A 19,749-nucleotide genomic window follows, 5' to 3' on the forward strand; every position below is an offset into this window, starting at 1 on the left:
TTGTGCCTGATAAAAGAAAATGTATAAAGGGTGCAATGAGTTTTAGTGACATCTATAAAAATCAATACCCAAAATTCTCACCATATTGTATTTAAAACATTTTAAAAAATTATTTAGACTCACTCTACATCTCACCAGCCCTCACATGTATTTTTAAAGTCAGTTTTATTTTGTTTGGTGCAAGTGAAAGTTATTAAGCAAGAAGAAAACACTGAAAAAGATCACATGGCTCTTCCAATTTCCTTTAACAATATTCAGATAAACAGAATAATATAATTTTAGGTAAAACAATTGAGCATAATGAGATCTAATACAAACAGCACTAATGGTAACACAGTTGTGCATGCATGACAGAACAATTCACATCTTATACAAACTCTTCAAAAACTGCTTTAAAAAGAAGCATTTATGCAAACCAAAACTACCCTGAAATTTCAATATATATCAGCCAGAATGGCCAAGATCAATAGGACAAATGACAGCTCCTGCTGACGAGAATGTAGGGTAATTGGAACACTCTTCCATTACTGGTAAAAGTACAAGCTTGTACAGTCACTATGGAAGTCATATAGCAGTTATTCAGGAAGCTGGGAATAGAGCTACCTCAAGACGCAGCTATACCACCCTTGGAACCCAAAAGGACTCTACATTCTACTACAGACACTCCCTCATCCATGTTCATTGGTGCTCTCTTCAGTCATAATAGCCAGAAACTGAAAACAGCCTAGACATATATGAATCAGCAAATAAATGAATAAAGAAAATGTGGTAATTTACACAATGGAATATAATTCAGTCGTTAAAAACAATAAACCTCCTGGGCAGTGGTGGTGGTGCATGTGTTTAATCCCAGCACTTGGGAGGCAGAGGCAGGTGGATTGCTCTGAGTTCAAGGCCAGTGTCATCTACAAAGTGGGTTTCAGGACATCTAGGGCTATTACATAGAGAAACCCTGTTTCAAAAATAAAAATACACACACAAAAATCCCACAAAATCATGAAATTTGCAGGTAAATGAATGGAGCTAGGAAAAAAAAAAACCACGTGAGAGGCAACCTAGACACAGAAAGAGAAATATAGTATATATTCCCTTAATATGGATGTTAGCTCTTAATTCTTCGATAGGCATGATGCTATAATCCATAAAATCAAGGCGGTTAGGTGAATAAAGGTCTAGGTAAGAGATGAGGCTCTCCCGAGGAAGGGGAAATAGAATATACAGTTATGGAAAGATGGACAGACTAGAACAAAAGGATGAAATGAAGAGGAGAGTAAAGATATTCCTTTTCTGATGCATCATGTTTCTTTTATAAAATTATTAAATATGCAACAACTGGCAAACACTCTGTTTTATAACTTAATGTGCTACCTTTACTTAAATTGTCAACTACATTTTTTCTAAAAAAATAAAAAAAAATAAAAACAAAGCCCTTGCTCAAGGCAGCATCTCTAAGGATGATCACACAAGGTGGGGGACTCAAAAGGTTTTGTTTCTCCTTTTGGTAAAAAAGCAGTTTACTGGTGGGGCTGTGGTAGAGGTAGGAGGATCTCTGTGAATTTGAGACCAGCCTGGTGGTTTACAAGTCCTAGTTCCAGGACAGACTCTAAAGCTACAGAGAAACCCTGTCTTGAAAACAAAACAAAAGAGCAGTTTAGATTTTAGTAACAAATAGTTTCAAAACAGCCATTACCGACCCTCATATGCCATAAAGTTACAAGTCCTATAAAGTACGTGAGGGGCTGCTGCTTAGCACAAACAATCCTCAGCTGCTCACTGTATCTAGAGACTCATCACCACAAGACATACTGAGCTGTCATATTGGCTCAGCTTCCTAGGGCTGCAAGCTGAATGAATAGAAAGGGTGTAATGTTTTAATTTTTAAAACGACTTCACTTCTTATTTCTAGCTATGCCTCGTTTTGTAGTCAATACTTAGTAAATTTCTTTTGTACTGTAACTGTTTCATTCACTGTTCAGTTTTTGTTGTTGCTCATGGTCTGCAGTACCATAAAAGTACTAGAACAATAAAATGTTCTGTTACTTCCCCCGGGTGACTCTGTGGAAATCTAAGATATCATATGCTCAGTTATTGTAGGTCACTGTTTACTTTGAAGACAAGTCTGGGCCGGGGATGTAACTCAGTTGATAGACAGCATTCCATACCCAGACACTGAATAAACCGGTGTGGCTGTGAGGGGGAGGAAGGAAAATCAGAAGTTGAAAGTCACCTTCAACTACACACAGAGCTCAAGTTCCATCTGGACTATATGAGACCCTGTTTTGGTGAACAACAACAAAAACCACCTGAAAATCACAGTGGTTTCCTCCCACATGCAGACTCAGAGACCATGTGATTTTAGGAATTCATGGCTTCTCATAATCACCACATAAATCTTAACAAACCTTGATTTTTATTTCCTGCATGCATATTATATAAATGTACAATCAAAGATTTATATTAGCTACATGTAGACATATAAATACGTCAAAAAATATGCAAGTCACATAATAAAATGATGTATAACTGTATAAATCAGATTTAATAACACCATTTAATGCGACATATTTATAATACTATATGATGCATCCCATTTTATAACACACATGTATAAAATAAGAGTTGTTGGTGCCTATCTGTAACCCTAGCACTTCAAATGCTACATGACAGCAATTTTGAAGCCAGTTTGAAATATATAGAGAAACCGTATCTTGTACACAATATACAACTATATTTGTATGCTAGTCATGTATATGCATCTGGAGAACTAAGAATTAAGAAATATATATTTACATGCATATAAACTTGCTCTGCTCAAGAGAGAACATAGGGCTAAGTACTGAGATATTAACTGAGCTTCCTTGAAATTTAGGGGGTAAATAATATTGAGTATACAGATTGAGTAGCTTTTGTCCAATTGCTAAAGATCAGCAGTGTTTTGTATTTAAAAACATTATGCCATATTTTAGAGCTGGAGAGATGGCTTGGAGATTAAGAACATCTGTCCTTTTTGCAGTGGACCTAGGTTCAGTTCCCAGCATCCATTATCAGGTGGCTCATGATTGCCTAGAATTCCAACTCTTGGCACTCTGATACCCTCTTCTGGCCTTTTTGGGCACCTGAACATACATGATACATATACAGACAAGTAGGCATATGCATACATACCTTTTTAAATGACATTTGCATATACATGTACATATATGCGTGTATATCCAACCTTTATACATACAAACAATAGGGTGTCTGTCTTCCTTGCCTAGAAGTAGTTTTATTTATATTTTTAACATTCCTTTCATTTTGACTTTTACACAAGATGAAGCGTAGAATTTTCTTTATGTCATCATTTTCCTCAGAAAGATTATTTTGCATTTTGGATTTGGGAATTAGGAATGGCCAGACTATATTCTGTAGCAAAATTAACACAAATCAATTGAAATGAGTATTGGTTAGCTCCAGAGGAATGAGAAAACTTACAGAGACAATGAACTTTTTTTGGGGGGGGGGGGGGGTGATCTAATTTCACCTCCACATCAAGGATCTAATCATAGAGCAGAGACATATAGTAACAAAGCAGTAGAGTCATTAAAAGAAGGTAGAAGTAATAAGTGCTTGATTTCGGCAGTGAGAGATAGAGGTATATGTTAAAACAGATTTAAATAATGATATAAAAAGGCCACAGAGGTATTGAAAAATACAAGTTTATTCATAACCTACAATATTACTAAGAGGGAATTAACTATAGGTATCTTTCTTTTTTTTTTTTTTTTTTTTTTTGGTTTTTCGAGACAGGGTTTCTCTGTGGTTTTGGAGCCTGTCCTGGAACTGGCTCTTGGAGACCAGGCTGGTCTCGAACTCACAGAGATCCACCTGTCTCTGCCTCCCGAGTGCTGGGATTAAAGGCGTGCGCCACCGCCGCCCGGCAGGTATCTTTATTTTTAACTGCTTTCTACAGACTTGAAAATTTAATAGACATTTTCATTTAAGAGAAAAACCTCTGTCTCTTAATGACCTGTCTGTGTACAACTTGGGAACACAAAGCATTTAAAATTTTTCTCAGTATGTAATAACTTCAATCTAATTACAATGCTTCAAGCATGAAGCTCTAAAGAAAACTGAAAAAGGTTAGAAGTCTGTTTGATATATAACCTTAGGATCATAACTCTTTACTTACTAGTTTGAGAGAGAACAGAATTTAACATAAATTAAATTCAACCAGTAACTGCTGCTGACTAAACAGCGATGACAAGAAAAACAGGTTAAAATCAACTGCACATCTACATTAAATGAAAATTGAAACCTTATATATGAAGCAGTGGGAGAAAGAGCCATGAGAGCGAGCAATGGAAAACAAAAAACCCCAAAGACCAGTAGTCAGAGGCAGGTCTTTAGACACGACAATGAAAGAAGCACAGAAGAATGAGGTGAGGCCAGAGGAGGGATGAGAGTATGGAGAGAAAGGAAGAAACATGAGGTCAGACACAAGTCATCAGAAAGACAGACCAGAGACTAGAAGAAAGGGAGAGAGAGAAGGAGGGAAAGAAAAAAAAAAAAGCAGTGAATGTTGGGAAAAGAGAGGAAGGGAGAACAGGAGTGAAGAAATTAGTATAGAATCAGAAAGGGGAAGGAGGAGTCACCAAATAGACGGAGACATCTGAGACAAAGAGAGACAGAAGATGGAAGAGGGGGGATGAATACAATAGAAGAGGCAGAGACACAGACCAAAAAAAAACCAACAACGACAACAACCAACAACAACAAGAAACAATAAAGGAACAGGGGACGGGGTAAAGAGAGCTAGGATGCTTGGGTGAGAGCAGTTGTTAAGAATATATAAGAATAAAGGTAAGTACTGCTTGTTTTAACTTTTAGTCCTTTTTGAAGTTTTCAATATAAAATTGAAAAAATCTGAAGCTAAACAAGAAATAGTGATAGGATTTTCTGAGCATGAGGTTGAAATGATAATTTCGATAAAAGTCTAGATTCAATAATAGGTACTAGTGTATTTACGAATCTAATTACAAATAGAACTGAGAACTGGAGGAGGAAGAAAAATGATACCTAATATTCATAAACAGCCATTTAGTGATTTTTCTATGTTCTCTAAAACGAACTGTTTCTTAAGAACAAAAGAACTGTTATACAAGGGGAGATGTTTAAAAATAGCACAGCAATTCCAAATCTTGAAATTTCAACTAATTCCAGGTAAAAAGCATGTAAACTCCTAAAAATTACCTATAAAATTTTATAAACAAGCCAGTTACACCACTGGGGACATGTTGTCATTATTAGCATAACCCAGAAGGTAAGAGTCCAGTTTTGAGGAACCAGAAAACAAAGTGGATGTCAAGGTTTTCAGACAACAGATAATTGCAAAAATTAGAGGTAGACTGGTATTTTTCCTCTTTTTGTAACATGGTATTTCATTATGCCAACTACAGCAAAGACATATCTAGGTTTTTTTTCCCCTAAGTGCTTAAAAAATTACCTACACCCTCCCAATCAAGGACACGAATAGTAACATGAGTTTTGAGAGTTAAGGTGCTCAATTTCTTCATTTCCAACCAGTATCCCATTCACATTGCATTTATTTCATAAAGACATTTAAAAATTGAACAAGTCAATAACCTGCCCATTTTATAATGAACCTGAACAAGACATTTTAAACTATATTTTGATATATATATATACACATATACACACAAATTAGCAAGATGTAAATCGCTACATCCACATGATATAAAAATATTTTTGAAAAACTGAGGTATAGAGAAAAACTGGCATTCCTGTAGAGAAGTACATGACTCTTACCCATCTAAATGTACATACATCTTTGTAAAAATAAATATTTTTAAACGCCCTAATTTTGGATTTTATTGCATATATCCACTAATAAAAATGACGACACTAAGGAAACAAACATAATTTATCTTTTCAATTGCCTTTCATATGCATTTAACAAATGAGTTCAAAATCACATACCTTCATTGCCCTGGTATTTGCTTCATCATACAGAGTTACTGAAGGTTCACATTCCATACTGTCTATACACTGTGGCTCTGCATTGCTCCTCTACAGAGTCAAACACACATGTATGACTGGGAATGAACACACACACACACACACTCAGATTAGTCAGGCACCAGAAGCAGAATAAAGCACTTACTGAAGACTAAGAGACAATAGAAATCAACAACTGTATGTTGTGATGTCAGTAATTCTCTAGCCAGTCACCATTCAGAGTATCTGGAATGCATCAGAAGCTATATTGAGCGTCTTCATTAGCAAGTCAGAAGCAACGATATAAAATCCAAGAATCTCAATGTACAAAGACTGTCAGAATTTTGGAAATTTCTTGCTATTAAAATATCTTTGCACCAGGATACCAATCTCATCACGATGCAAAAAGGCAAGATGGTCATATTTTCTAAAGAATAAAATACGAATCTGGTATGATTAATATATATATATATAATTTTAGGATTTTGTTTTTCTCAGGTCAGGATCTCACTAAGTAGCTCTCTGGCTGTCTTGGAACTTAATAACAGCCTGGCTTTGAGCTCACACAAATCTGACTCTGCCTCCTGAGTACTAGAATTAAAGGTGTGCACCACAACACTCACCTACAATATATATAAATTTTAAGCAACTCTCTAATTTAATCATTAAAAGCCCCCCAACAGGCACACATGCATACACACAGACAGACACATACACACCCTGTCTCCAAAAGCTAAAAATTACATGACACTTTAGCATCTTCAAACTGAAAAAAAAATGCATTTAGAGCACAATTCATTGTTGTTTAAATTATTTTTGCTAAAATAAAACAACTTGCATATCCAGGCAGGAGCATTACTTCTTCACACCAATAGATGGAGACAGTGACAAGCTACGGCACAGGGTGGCTCAGTCAGATGCAGATGTCAACCCTTAGTACAAGGATGACATAAAAGAAACGGAAATAAAAAAAAAACCTTGGTGTTCATTAAGCATGAGAAGACAAAAAAAATGAAAAAAATAATTTCCATCTCTTGGGTAAAACACTGAATAACTGGAACGGGTCTTTTTATTCTTATCTGCCTTAGTTTCCTATTCTGTTTCACAAAGACTGCATCTCCACAAGCATGCAGAAATGCTCGAAGGATCCCATCTGACAATGTTCACATAATACCTGCACTAACTGAAGAAAAATATGCAAACCATTAGCTAGAAATCATAAAACTAAAATGTCTTATATGAAGTGTATAACGCAACAGTCTATGAGATCAGCTAGCTGGGCTCATTTTAGAAGTGGGACAAACACTAAGACAAAAGATACAGACTTTAGAGTGCCTAAGTACTATTATATTCCTCTCCAAAACAAACAAACAAACAAACACCCCTCCCCCCCCAAAAAAACCCAAAACAACAAGCTCTGGTTCAGGTTCACAGAACTTAAATATATATAAATCCACAAACTTTTCTCTGACTATTCAACAAAGATGATCTAACAATTCATAAAAGAAATGAAGAGAGGGAGAAAAGAACCTTTCTAACTCAGTTTAACATAGGGTAACAAAGCCAACTTAGATAATTAATCGTATAGCACTGAAAATAAGGTTCTGTGTCTAACTTAGAAGTTAAAGATTAAAAAGGGTTGTTTATTACTGGAGTTTGCTTTCCCCCTTCAGTGCTGAGGACTACGTCCAGCCTAACTCGGCTGCTCAATAAGCACTGTGCACCACTGGGGTTTTACTATCAGCAGAAAAGCCTTTTTTAAAAACCAGATAGCCAGGCGGTGGTGCTGCACGCCTTTAATCCCAGCACTCGGGAGACAGAGGCAGTTGGATCTTTGTGAGTTCAAGGCCGGCCTGGTCTACAAGAATTACTTCCTGGACAAGTTCCAAAGATACAGAGAAACCCTGTCTCGAAAAAAGAAACAAACAAACAAACAACAAAACTCCACATATATATTAAAGGGAAGCTTGCACTTGACAACAATAAAACTATTTTAAATGTTTTAATTATGATTTGTCATAATTAAATGAATGCTGAATTTATAAGACCTAGTAATTTAAAAATCTTAAAAAGGGAATCATTTGAAGCATTTTGGTTTGTCATACCATAAGTGCCTTGCTTTGTTTTATTTTATCTGTCAGTGTGTCTATCTGTTTCTTAACAAGTTTCTTTGTAATTTTAAAGTAAAGATGTCTTGAAATTATGCATGCTATAAGAAGCAAAGATTTTTTCTGAGAAAAATCATGTACCCTTTGTTAGAAGCAGTAACTATTTCTGGAAAAACTGAGCTGGGATGACTGATTTGGGGGAACTTAGGCTAGCATTCAATTTTAATATTTTTTAAATAGCTGAACAGAACATACATGATAAAGGATAGTACAATGGAGAAATGAGAATGGGAAGGAAACTGCAGACAAATTAATATGAAATTCCTCAGACAAGATACTCTAGCATAAGCTATTATTTAGCTCCTGATATAATACAGTCATTTATGCTGTGTTCAACCCTAAATATGTAACAATTATATAGTTTAGACTATTGACCATTCTTTAAGAAAGCTATCCTAAACTTTTAAAAACATAAAATTTAGGGGAATAAAGAGATAGGTCAGTGTTTAAGAACACTCCCACAACTACATGGACTCTCACAACCATTAATATACTGGGATCCGATACCCTCTTCTGGTGTGCAGACATACATACAAACAGACTCACACACATAAAATGTATAAATGAATCTTTATATATACAATATATAAATAAACTTTATAAAAGAAAAAAGACATGAAAGTGAACTAAAGCATTATATTAGATTGATTTTAGATGCTTTAAAAATTGAGGATAGCCAGGCGGTGGTGGCGCACGCCTTTAATCCCAGCACTCGGGAGGCAGAGGCAGGCGGATCTCTGGGAGTTTGAGGCCAGCCTGGTCTACAAGAGCTAGTTCTGGGACGGGCACCAAAGCTACAGAGAAACCCTGTCTCGAAAAACAACAACAACAACAACAAAATTGAGGATAATTGTGGAAAAACATGGTATAAATATGGTTAGTATATTAAAAATGTATTTTATTAATTACAGAAATTAAAAGAAAATTAACCAAGAAAATTAAAGAAATTTAACCAATACTAACTAACTTAACCAATGTTAAATTTCTCGGGTATGATAAAAATAGAGGGAAGAAATGAGGAAAAATCCAGGAATGGATAGAGATGGGCGTGGGGAACTGCCAAGCTGTGTGTGTGCGTGCTCACGCATATGCGCACACACATGCACACATATACAAACTCACTCCCTGGCAACATCAAAGGGCCTTGACTTCAGGTTTTGAATTCAGAATCTTCCTTCATCATGCTTGGCTTGCTTTTTTCCTTCGTGAGGTAAAATCCTTTACTAAGTCAAAAATGTTTTTAAACTGTGATGATGTGTTTATTAGGATTTTATTTTTTTTAAAATATTTATTTATTTATTTATTATGTATACAATATTCTGTCTGTGTGTATGCCTGCAGGCCAGAAAAGGGCACCAGACGTCGTTACAGATGGTTGTGAGCCACCATGTGGTTGCTGGGAATTGAACTCAGGACCTTTGGAAGAGCAGGCAATGCTCTTAACCTCTGAGCCGTCTCTCCAGCCCTAGGATTTTAAATGTATGTGTACAACAAATACAACCCAAGATTTTTTTTAACAATGTTATGGACAAGGAGACCATTATATAGTAATACCTCGCTATCAGTACATATACATTCTACTTTTGAAACAGATTTGAAGTAAAAAACATCTCACATAGAAATCTAAAATGAAATATGTGGCATTGTCCTGCTAAGGCTCCCCCTACTACCTGATTCCAGGCAGTACTGCCCTCCTGTGCCTCCACCTACCTGGCATCCTGTGCTGTAGACACCATGGCAACCAAAAAGGATGATCAAAGCTTTTAAACTCTGGAAGTGGTTCCCTCATCCCTTAAATGTCTGTTTTACTAAACAGGAAATTATAACATCCAAAAGGAAGAAATTTACTTTCTGTGATCTATTTTTTCTTTTTTTCTGTAACATGGAAACCAAAACCAGGGCTTCCTATTGTACCAGGGTACAAGTGATTTTTCTCAGATAAAATCTTTGCTTCTTATAGCATGCATAATTTCGAGACATCTTTACTTTAAAATTACAAAGAAACTTGTTAAGAAACAGATACTCTAGAAGCAGATACTCTAGAAGTCTGACTGAATAATTTTTCACTTACTTTTAATTTCTTAAACAGCATAATATTCTCAATAAAAACACATATTCCCAATAACTGGCAATAAACAATAAAAGCACAAAGGTTTGGTTTGTCAAACTCTTATTTAAACAGCACACACATCTATAATATGATGCTTGACAGGAAATAAAATAGAAACACAGTAACTGTTCAGTTAGAAAACACCCCAGAAGCATTCCATTCCATACCTTATTTACAGGTCAATAACTAAAATTCAGGCATCTGATCCGTTTTACATCAAGTCGGCTTGTAGTAAGATTAACCAGCTAATGAGAATCTATACTAACAGTCTCTGACACATTACTGGGGTGATGCCTCCAACAAACCTGGCTTTACCCGTTTGTTGGCTTGCTTAACTCTTACGTAATGACTTGCAAATATGAGTACATAAATATGAAGGGATTAGGAATCCCATGAAATAGAGTCTATTGGACTTGTGATCCAAGAATGTTCTTTCCTAGAATTTCATCCCCATCTTTCCTGCACCATGTCTAGCTAAAATGATTCTCCAGCTTTTTTTTTTTTTTTTTTTTTTTTTTTGGTTTTTTTCGAGACAGAGTTTCTCTGTGGTTTTGAAGCCTGTCCTGGAACTAGCTCTTGTAGACCAGGCTGGTCTCAAACTCACAGAGATCCGCCTGCCTCTGCCTCCCGAGTGCTGGGATTAAAGGCGTGCGCCACCACCGCCCGGCTATTCTCCAGCTATTTTAAGGCATAATTTGATGTTCGTTCAAAACGTTGCCCCAATGTTTGTTCATTCATTTTATAGTGCGTGTTTGTGTGTGTACACATGCATGTACAGGACAACTCTGTGGAGTTGATTCTTCCTACCATGTGAATTACCTACTGAGCCGTCTTGCCAGTTCTCATGAAGCATTTACAGAAATCTTTTTCAGGTCCACAATTGAATTCAGGGTCTTGTTTAGGCTAAACATGCACATACATATTCTACTAAGATCACAGGATCTCAGTGTTTCCTTTGTTGAAAAATAGTTAGCCTGTACCTACATTAAAAAGATTTTAGTGTCTGATAACTCATTACATGAAATTAATTAATAATGCTTGTTTTATTTTTGCTATTAAATAAAAAAATGTATGGTACTGTAGCACAAATTCTAATTGGTTTTAATAATAGAAACTCCGAGTCAGATACAGGGGTAAATCCTGAAAGATCAGAGAAGCAGAGCAGCCAGTCACTAGTTCTTACCTCTACCAAATCCTCAGACCAAAGGGGCGATCCTGTCTCTAGGAATCCTCAGTATGAATGCCCTGAGCTCCTGTCTCCTCCCACCCAGTCATATCCCTTCCTGTTTCCACCTTCCTAGTACTGGGATTAAAGGTATGTGACTACCAAGTAACTGCTCTGGTATGTGTAGGCAAGTAGTAAGCAGGCAGTTCTCTACACTGGTGTACATCATGAGAATACTCAGAGACTATGTGCAATTATACCAGACAGTCATCGTGGAACTTAACCAACATTTTACTTTCACAGGATCCCATAGAGAGAACACTGCCCCCATGACAGCTGGAAGTAATTCTAGAAGATGACATACCCTCACCCAACCAAGTTTGTCCTCAGGGTTAGGGACATCATTTAGGGGTTGATTATAATTAGTATAGGGTGGTGGTGGGGAATTATGTAGGCTCAGGAATCTCTTTGGGAAAAAAAGGAGAGGAGTGCTGTGGGACAATGGTCTTTCATCCTGTCACTTGCATTATTTTTAATAAAACGCTGATTGACCAGAAGCCATGCAGGAAGTATGGGTGGGGTGACCAGGCAGGAAGTAGAGGCAGGGTAACAAGAATTCTGGGAAGAGTGAAGTTTCAGTCTGCAGTTGTGACCCAGATGCAGAGAAAGCAAGATGTGACTGCCTTGCAGAATAAGGTAGCAAGCAACGTGGCTAACACAGACAAGAATAATGGGCTAATAGAAGTATAGGAGTTAATAAGAAGCCTGAGCTAATGGGCCATTCAGTTTATAATTAACGTGTGATTTCTTTGGGACTGGATGGGACAGAAACCTAGGTGAACATCATGTTTTGGAGGTAGGAAGTAAGGCTTACATTATCTATGTGCACAATGTAATCATCTGTGTTTGGGAACAAATCATGCTACTGCCCAACGGTATTCAAAGTGCTTGGGTATATACTGGGTCCTAAGAGAAAAAAGTCTATAAAGAGAAATAACAAAAATTTTTCCAGCTTGTGTGCTGTATAGTCTAGGATCTTGCAGAGTCACTGCAAGATTCACATAGTCACCAGCACTACAGGCACTACTCCTGATCCTCTTAAAATTACAAAGACATTCTTTCACGTTTGATTGTATCTAGGTACAAAGCATTTGGTGTTTTTTCTCCCTCTAGGACAAACATATTTCTATCAGATAATTCAACCAATTATTTTTCCTCCAGCTGAGGCCTATTCACCAAACATATTTCTAACTATAATCTAACATCCAACTAAAATCTAACTTGAAGAAGAGTATACTGGTATGATAGGGTTTTTTTTGTTTTGTTTTGTTTTTTAAATCAGCTTCACACAAGTTAGGGCCACCTGGGAAGAGAACCTCTTTAGGGTAAGCTAGCTGGCCTGTGAACTCCTGTGATCCACTACCTCTACCCCTTAAAGCTGGCGTTACAGGTACCAACAACCATGCCCAGCTTTTTGTATGTGCGCTGGGAATGTGAAACCAAGCTGGCTTGCTTTCATAGTTAGCACCCTTACCCACTGAGCCATCTCTCCAACTCCAATTAAAAATTCTTTAGGAGATTAAGTGGTGGCGCACACCTTTAATAACAGAGGAGGATCTTTGTGAGTTCAAGGACAACAGCCTGGTCTACACTGAGAGATCCTGTCTCAAAAAAGCGCCGGGTGGTGGTGGTGGCGCACGCCTTTAATCCCAGCACTTGGGAGGCAGAGGCAGGTGAATCTCTGTGAGTTCGAGACCGGCCTGGTCTACAAGAGCTAGTTCCAGGACAGGCTCCAAAGCCACAGAGAAACCCTGTCTTGAACCCCGCCCCCCCCAAAAAGTAATAAATATCTTTACCAAATATCCTTACAAGTTTTGGGGATGATGTGCAAAAGCACTAAAAGATGATAACAAATATCTAACAATCAATTTTGTAGTAAGTGCTTAGTCTATGTTAAAGTTATCAACTGAAAAGTTCTACTGGTAACATTCAAAGCTCGAGTGGCCTATGCACCTCAGCACAACAAACAGCGATTAGCCAGTTACTGTGAAGATCAGAGGAACTTCGTTTTAACCACCTTAGCATTAGTTTTGTCTGTTTCTCTTTAAAAATAAAAATTTCATAATTCCTTTCAATAATTCCTTCTATGATATGGCTTCCAGACTTCTGCCTAACCATTCTGGTGGCCAATTCTGGAGGTCAACTTTGTTAATTTGTCCTTACACAGTTCTACCGATACTAAGTGCTGTCCTAAACAATAACAAAACCAAACACACAAACTACAATTCAATATTATAAATGTGATCTTATGACTTTATACTGAGTTGATAGCTTCTCATGAATTTGGAACCAAGTATTTTTATCACTAGTGTAATTGTTTTTCTTTTCTTTTTCTTTTCTTTTCTTTTTTTTTTGGATTTTTCGAGACAGGGTTTCTCCATGGCTTTTTGGTTCCTGTCCTGGAACTAGCTCTTCTAGACCAGGCTGGCCTCGAACTCACAGAGATCCGCCTGCCTCTGCCTCCCGAGTGCTGGGATTAAAGGCGTGCGCCACCACCGCCCGGCTGTAATTGTTTTTCTAAACTTAAATGCTTGTTGTTTTATTATATTCTAGCTAATAACTACTTTTGAGCCTAGTGTTTTGTAGCAGTAATGACAATACATAACTTTTCCTAGACTGACAAATTAAAGGAGATTTGAAAAGTGTCTTAGGATAGTGAAGCTTCTAGGACATGTCATTTCCACCCAGAGGCTTAAGTACAAAATCCTAGGTCAAATGGGACCAAGACTTGAGCCACTAGAAAGGATTTTTATAAATGGAGTCTCCAACAATAGGCCATCTTACAGACTGCAGTTTGGACATACGAGAGCCATGTGTTAGCTGAGATCAGCCATGTGCTAGTTAGGTTATGCTCTGATGATAAACACCTAACCTTTACCAGATTAACATACAGACTTCCATTTTGCCTACACTACAGACTTTGTATCACTCTAGTGACTCTCTACAACAGATATTAATGAAGGTCCATGCCCGCTTTCTCTATGTTCCTTACACTGCGGAAGACTTTTAGATTTTTTTTTTTTAATTTGTGAGTACAACATAAAACAATTACAGGAAGAAGAACATGGCCCAGAAATGGAACATGGTTTACAGGTCTTGAAATATTTACTCTGTGACTTCCACATGGTGACTCAGATGCAGGCTGATTCTACCTTCTGATTCCGGTGTCTTTCTCATAAGTGGCTCTGCCATTTCAACACACAGCTTCTATGCAGCTTCTATGCTCACAATCAGAACCAGTTACATGCTTCTGCCAAGCTGCAGTAGGGATGGCTGTGTCTGATTCCAGATGCCCATGAAGCAGAAGAGTAATGAGTATGGCTAAGTACCTTACCATGATTTATGTATATTTTTTATCTGTACTCAAACATTGTACAATTATAAAGATCTCAAGTATAATGTTCATTTTTACCAGAAAACTTAATAACATGGAATTAAAAATAAAATGGATTCAGAAAGTAATATCAAATTATTAGCTGGGAGATGCCATGCTCAGCATTAATGCAGAGGGGAGGCCCTTGGTTCTGCCCCAACTTAATGTGTTGACTTCCCAAGGGAACCCTTATCCATTGAGAGAAGTGGATGGGGTTTGAGCTGGGGAAGATGGGAGGAAGGAGTAGAACTGTGGATGGAGCATAAAATGAAATTTAAAAAATAAATTAAAAAAGACAAAACTCAAAATGGCTGGCAGTAAAGCAAAAATAAAAGCCTTGTCTGAGTTAGAACTAAAACAAAGGAATCTAATTATTTCCTATAGTATATTTAAATTCTTTCATTTATAGACTTCCATGAGTATGCCTACATATTACTACTGAATCAAAATGGTTGAAATTTTAAACATTCTGTAATTTATAACTGAAAGATCTTCAAGTCTTGAAGAGAAGTATGTCTGTGTGCTGACTTTGTAAATAAAAGTTAAAATAATTTATATATCATCATTACAGAGAAAAACAGCTATTTAAGAAATCCCAACTATCTCCTTGAACTGACACAGTAAATTATGGAAGATATGAATGCTGAATTATACATGATAGTGAAGGATTTTCTACACTGTTCATCTGTATCTAATGTGTATACTAAAACAGTATCTTTTCCTTTTAATCTAATGTATCTGTTTTATACCTTGGTCAGAAGATTTCACTTACAAAAACATAAAGCATTAAACAATTAGTTCACAACTCAAGATGGATTAAAACCAAGAATTTAAAAACCACAGGTCAGCATATTGATCCAAATACTAACTTCTATGCAAACCAGTAAACTATATACATATGACAAAAGAAGTATATTGAAACCCAAAAATGTTAACTCACAAAGAGAATGTTACTTGTAACAGAAAAGAAAGACTAAAAAACAATTTTTAAAAGCCCATATCTCAAAATCAAACTAAAAAATTAGTCTTGTTTATCCTAATATGGTATATCTTAGGAAATAACCCAAATGGAGAAAGACATAAAATTCAAAGAAGTTTGATGGATTTCAATATATGATAACTAGCTCGTTAAGTAAAGTCTACCACTATTATCATGAAAAGCCTAAGATCAGGGTCTTGCAGCATATACTTCAAATATGTCTGAGGATAAATGGATTCTACAGCCTAACAATAATGAGAGACAACCAACCCCTATACAACTATCTGAAGATTACAGTAAATTATAGTGTGGGAGGCAGAGAAATGAAAAAGCCTAAGGAGTTCAGTACTGCTGGTAATTTAGCAATTTAACTTTACAAATCTCCTTTCAGGCTGGTGTAGGAACAAGTCTATAATTCAAGCTTGTCAGCAGGCTGAGGCAGAACGATTACAGGTCTAACACCTACCTGGGATGTACAGCAACTTCAAGGCCAATGTATGGGACTTAGAAAGAGTTTGTCTCCAAAGTGGCTGACCAGCAAACCACAGATCTGCCCGCAGAGAACGGAAAGACTGAAAACAGAGACTAGCCTCTGAAGCAGAAGAGAAAGAAGCCAAGTCTGACTGACCACCTACCATGCCTGTCAGCGTCCCCGCACCCTTCTTGTGTAATCCAGAGGAATATTTTTATCAACTATTTTGTAGATGTGAGTTTTTTAGAAGGTGGCGAGAAATCCCTTCTCATCCCCTCTTTTTTTTTTTTTGGTTTTTCGAGACAGGGTTTCTCTGTGGCTTTGGAACCTGTCCTGGAACTAGCTCTTGTAGACCAGGTTGGTCTCGAACTCACAGAGATCCACCTGCCTCTGCCTCCCAAGTGCTGGGATTAAAGGCGTGCGCCACCACCGCCCGGCCTCTCATCCCATTTTTTAAGTGTAAATGATTTTTTTTTAAGAGGTTAAATTACTTGCTGGTTGTTTATTTTTTGGTAAAACCAGAAAATAGCAGGATACTGAATCAGGAGAAGCTGTGACTGTCTTGGGGGGGGGGGTCACCATAACATTCCATAGAGGGGGCTAGTCTTATATCCTACAACACAAAGCATTCTAAATGGTAATTTGGCATCTTGGTCATGCATGTGTGTCTGGAATATTTTCAGTTATATCCGGTTTTGTGTTTCTAGTAGAATTGTTAGCTAAAAATCCACTCCTCAGTCCTTGCCCTGTCAGGACTGTCTCTGATCATGGTGGTCCATTTTCCTAACAAGTGTAATAATGTGCTGTGAAAAATTGAACTTTTGAGTGTGTACTACATGTGGCAAAAAAATGAGTCAGTGGAGTTGAGGATTGTGAGCATCTGACTGTTATGTGAGGTCTTAGGGAAGACTTGCCAAGTTTGGGGATGGAACATCACTTGGAGTAAGTTCAAAGAGAAACAACAACACATGGCTCTTGGGTACGTGAACACAATGTATGATTCCTCAGAGCTTGGGTACATGTTTTAAGAATTGAAATGTCGCCGGGCGATGGTGGCGCACGCCTTTAATCCCAGCACTTGGGAGGCAGAGGCAGGCGGATCTCTGTGAGTTCGAGGCCAGCCTGGTCTACAAGAGCTAGTTCCAGGACAGGCTCCAAAGCCACAGAGAAACCCTGTCTCGAAAAACCAAAAAAAAAAAAAAAAAAAAAAAAAAAAAAAAAAAAAAGAATTGAAATGTCTGTGTACTTTACTCCTCAACCAATAAAATCTCCATTTTGAAAGAGTAAGAAAAAAAAAAGATTCTGCCTCAAAATGAAATTTTAAGAAAGGTTGGTTGGGGATGCGGTTTAGTGGTAGGGCACTTATATAGTAGTACACGCAAGACTTGGGGTTCAACCATAGCACTACATATACAACATATAAAGAAGTGAATTAGTAAGATAAATTGGTATTGCAAGTAAACAACTTTAAAATATTTAAAAAAAAATTTTTTTTTAAATGATACTGTTTTATACCATATACTGTTGTATACATCAAGTCATGCCCAAACTTTGGTTTGATAAAAATCTCATTCTCTCTTTTGGCAACAAATTTTACATACTGTTATTACCAAGTATTTTAACTCTGTTTTCTATACTTATGATGTGTACACAGGAAATAAATGGATCAAGTACCATATGCCAAAAACTGTCCAATAAAATTCTTTAGTGGTTGGATTGCTGACCCTGTTTCTTTAGCTTCTGTTCTAACAGTGAAAATAAGAACAAAGACTAATACCTAAATGCTATATGCCAGAGAAATGTCAACCACATTTACATGAATTAAGTCATTAGGTCTTCAAAATATCTCACCTGAGATACATAAAACATGAATCTTCATCTTACACGTGCAGAAATTAAGGGCAGGGAAAGTTTAGTAAGCTTTTTACATATTACAAGCACTAAATACAGGGGAAGGAGAGAAAGAAGTGCAATCCAGAACTTTCTACTAAGGTACATATTTAGCCACAAGTGGCTATTAAAATTTTATTAATATTAAATAGAAATGTAAAGTCAATTCTTTAGTTATGTTAGATACATTTCAAGTGCTCAGGACCAATGTGCTAATAATGCTGTGTTGGGACGTTCTGACATAGAATGATTCTATTATTGTGGAAAGATACAGATGGACAACACTGCTTTATGATATTAACCACCATGTAGTACGCCTTAAGGTGAAAACAAACATACTTACAAATGAACAGTATACTTTAACTTCAATATTTCCAATGGTTTATCTTCCCCCTACTCACTGCTATTTACTATCTACAATATGTCTTCTAAAATCAATCCCTCTCTCTCCTTTCTTCCCTCCTTCCACTCTATAGCTTAGGTTGACCTTCATTCTCTCAACTGGGTTAGGGGCATCTGCCACCAACTCAGCTAAAATGTGTACTTCTCTAGCACTGTGGATTCCATATCCCATATCTACTGTAAAGAGTTGATGTCAAAAATTTATCTTGTACATGGGTTCATGTATTTTGTTCAACAAATCCTCACTATATATACTGACCCTTGTTACCTTTGGGTCCTTAGTGCTCAGTTCCTTTTCATCTGAGAATAGATCACTCTTGTCAATAGCTTTGCCTGGCACTGAACTCAACCTCCACTACTAGACAAGGAATGAATGTATGATTTAGAAATAAATCATACTGGAGTTTCTGGCCATAGTTCAGAACTGAACACGTTCTTAAGTTGGGTCACTCAATGTTTCTCATGATATTTTCTGTCATCAGATCATTTCTACTTAGTCAGAGCCATAAAGTTAGGTAGGACCAGATATTTGTCCAGACAACAAACACGAAGCTGTGCTACATGTGCAGAGAAGAGATAAAAGTAAGGGTAAGCCCCTAGCTTACTCTTAAGGGCCTAGCTGTAGCTTAAACGTTGGGAGCTAGCATTCAGATGAATTAATAAATTCATCCTTTGCTGAGTTAGGATGTTTTGGATTTCTTTTCATACAATTAAAAAGAACAAGGGTAGAATCGTCAGCTATAGGAGTTCTGAATCTTATATTATTTGTAAAAAAAGTGTGAATATACCTATATTACTAGCTATATGTGTTAAAAGGGGATAACCACTAAAATAAGAGTAAATAACCTACAAATTACACAGAGAGAAAAAGAGACAGAAGTAAGTCAACAGCAAACAACTACTTCCTTCAGGGTCACTTTATTTGTTAATTGCCCCTAAAAAACAAGAGGAATCAAGCAATGTTCTGGATTTTTCATTAGAGCCAAGCAGAGGTTTGAAAGTCATTTAGGGAAGGGGTTATCTGTGTGGTCTTAGACAGCAGTCTGCTTTATGGTTTTCAATCATTAAACAATGCCCTTTTCTGTAAAAAAGGGAAAATACATAGTTAAAACTAGAGTAATATGAATTAGTAT

At 36.8% G+C, this 19,749-nt stretch overlaps 1 protein-coding gene across 7 annotated transcripts in view; it reads right to left on the reverse strand.

The window, feature by feature from the left end:
* R3hdm1 (R3H domain containing 1) overlaps positions 1-19,749 on the reverse strand; it is a 136,165-nt gene that overhangs the window by 97,383 nt on the left and 19,033 nt on the right. The window contains exon 1 of one of the 7 annotated variants that reach the window (XM_057770266.1): positions 5,980-6,120. The exons of the other annotated variants lie outside the window; for them this stretch is intronic. The gene's annotated coding sequence lies outside the window, so the exon portion shown is untranslated. Of the gene's footprint in view, positions 1-5,979; positions 6,121-19,749 lie in introns of those variants that run through there. 7 annotated transcript variants of the gene reach the window in all.

Source organism: Chionomys nivalis, chromosome 5 (assembly GCF_950005125.1).
Source record: "Chionomys nivalis chromosome 5, mChiNiv1.1, whole genome shotgun sequence".
In the NCBI taxonomy this organism is placed as follows: domain Eukaryota; kingdom Metazoa; phylum Chordata; class Mammalia; order Rodentia; family Cricetidae; genus Chionomys; species Chionomys nivalis.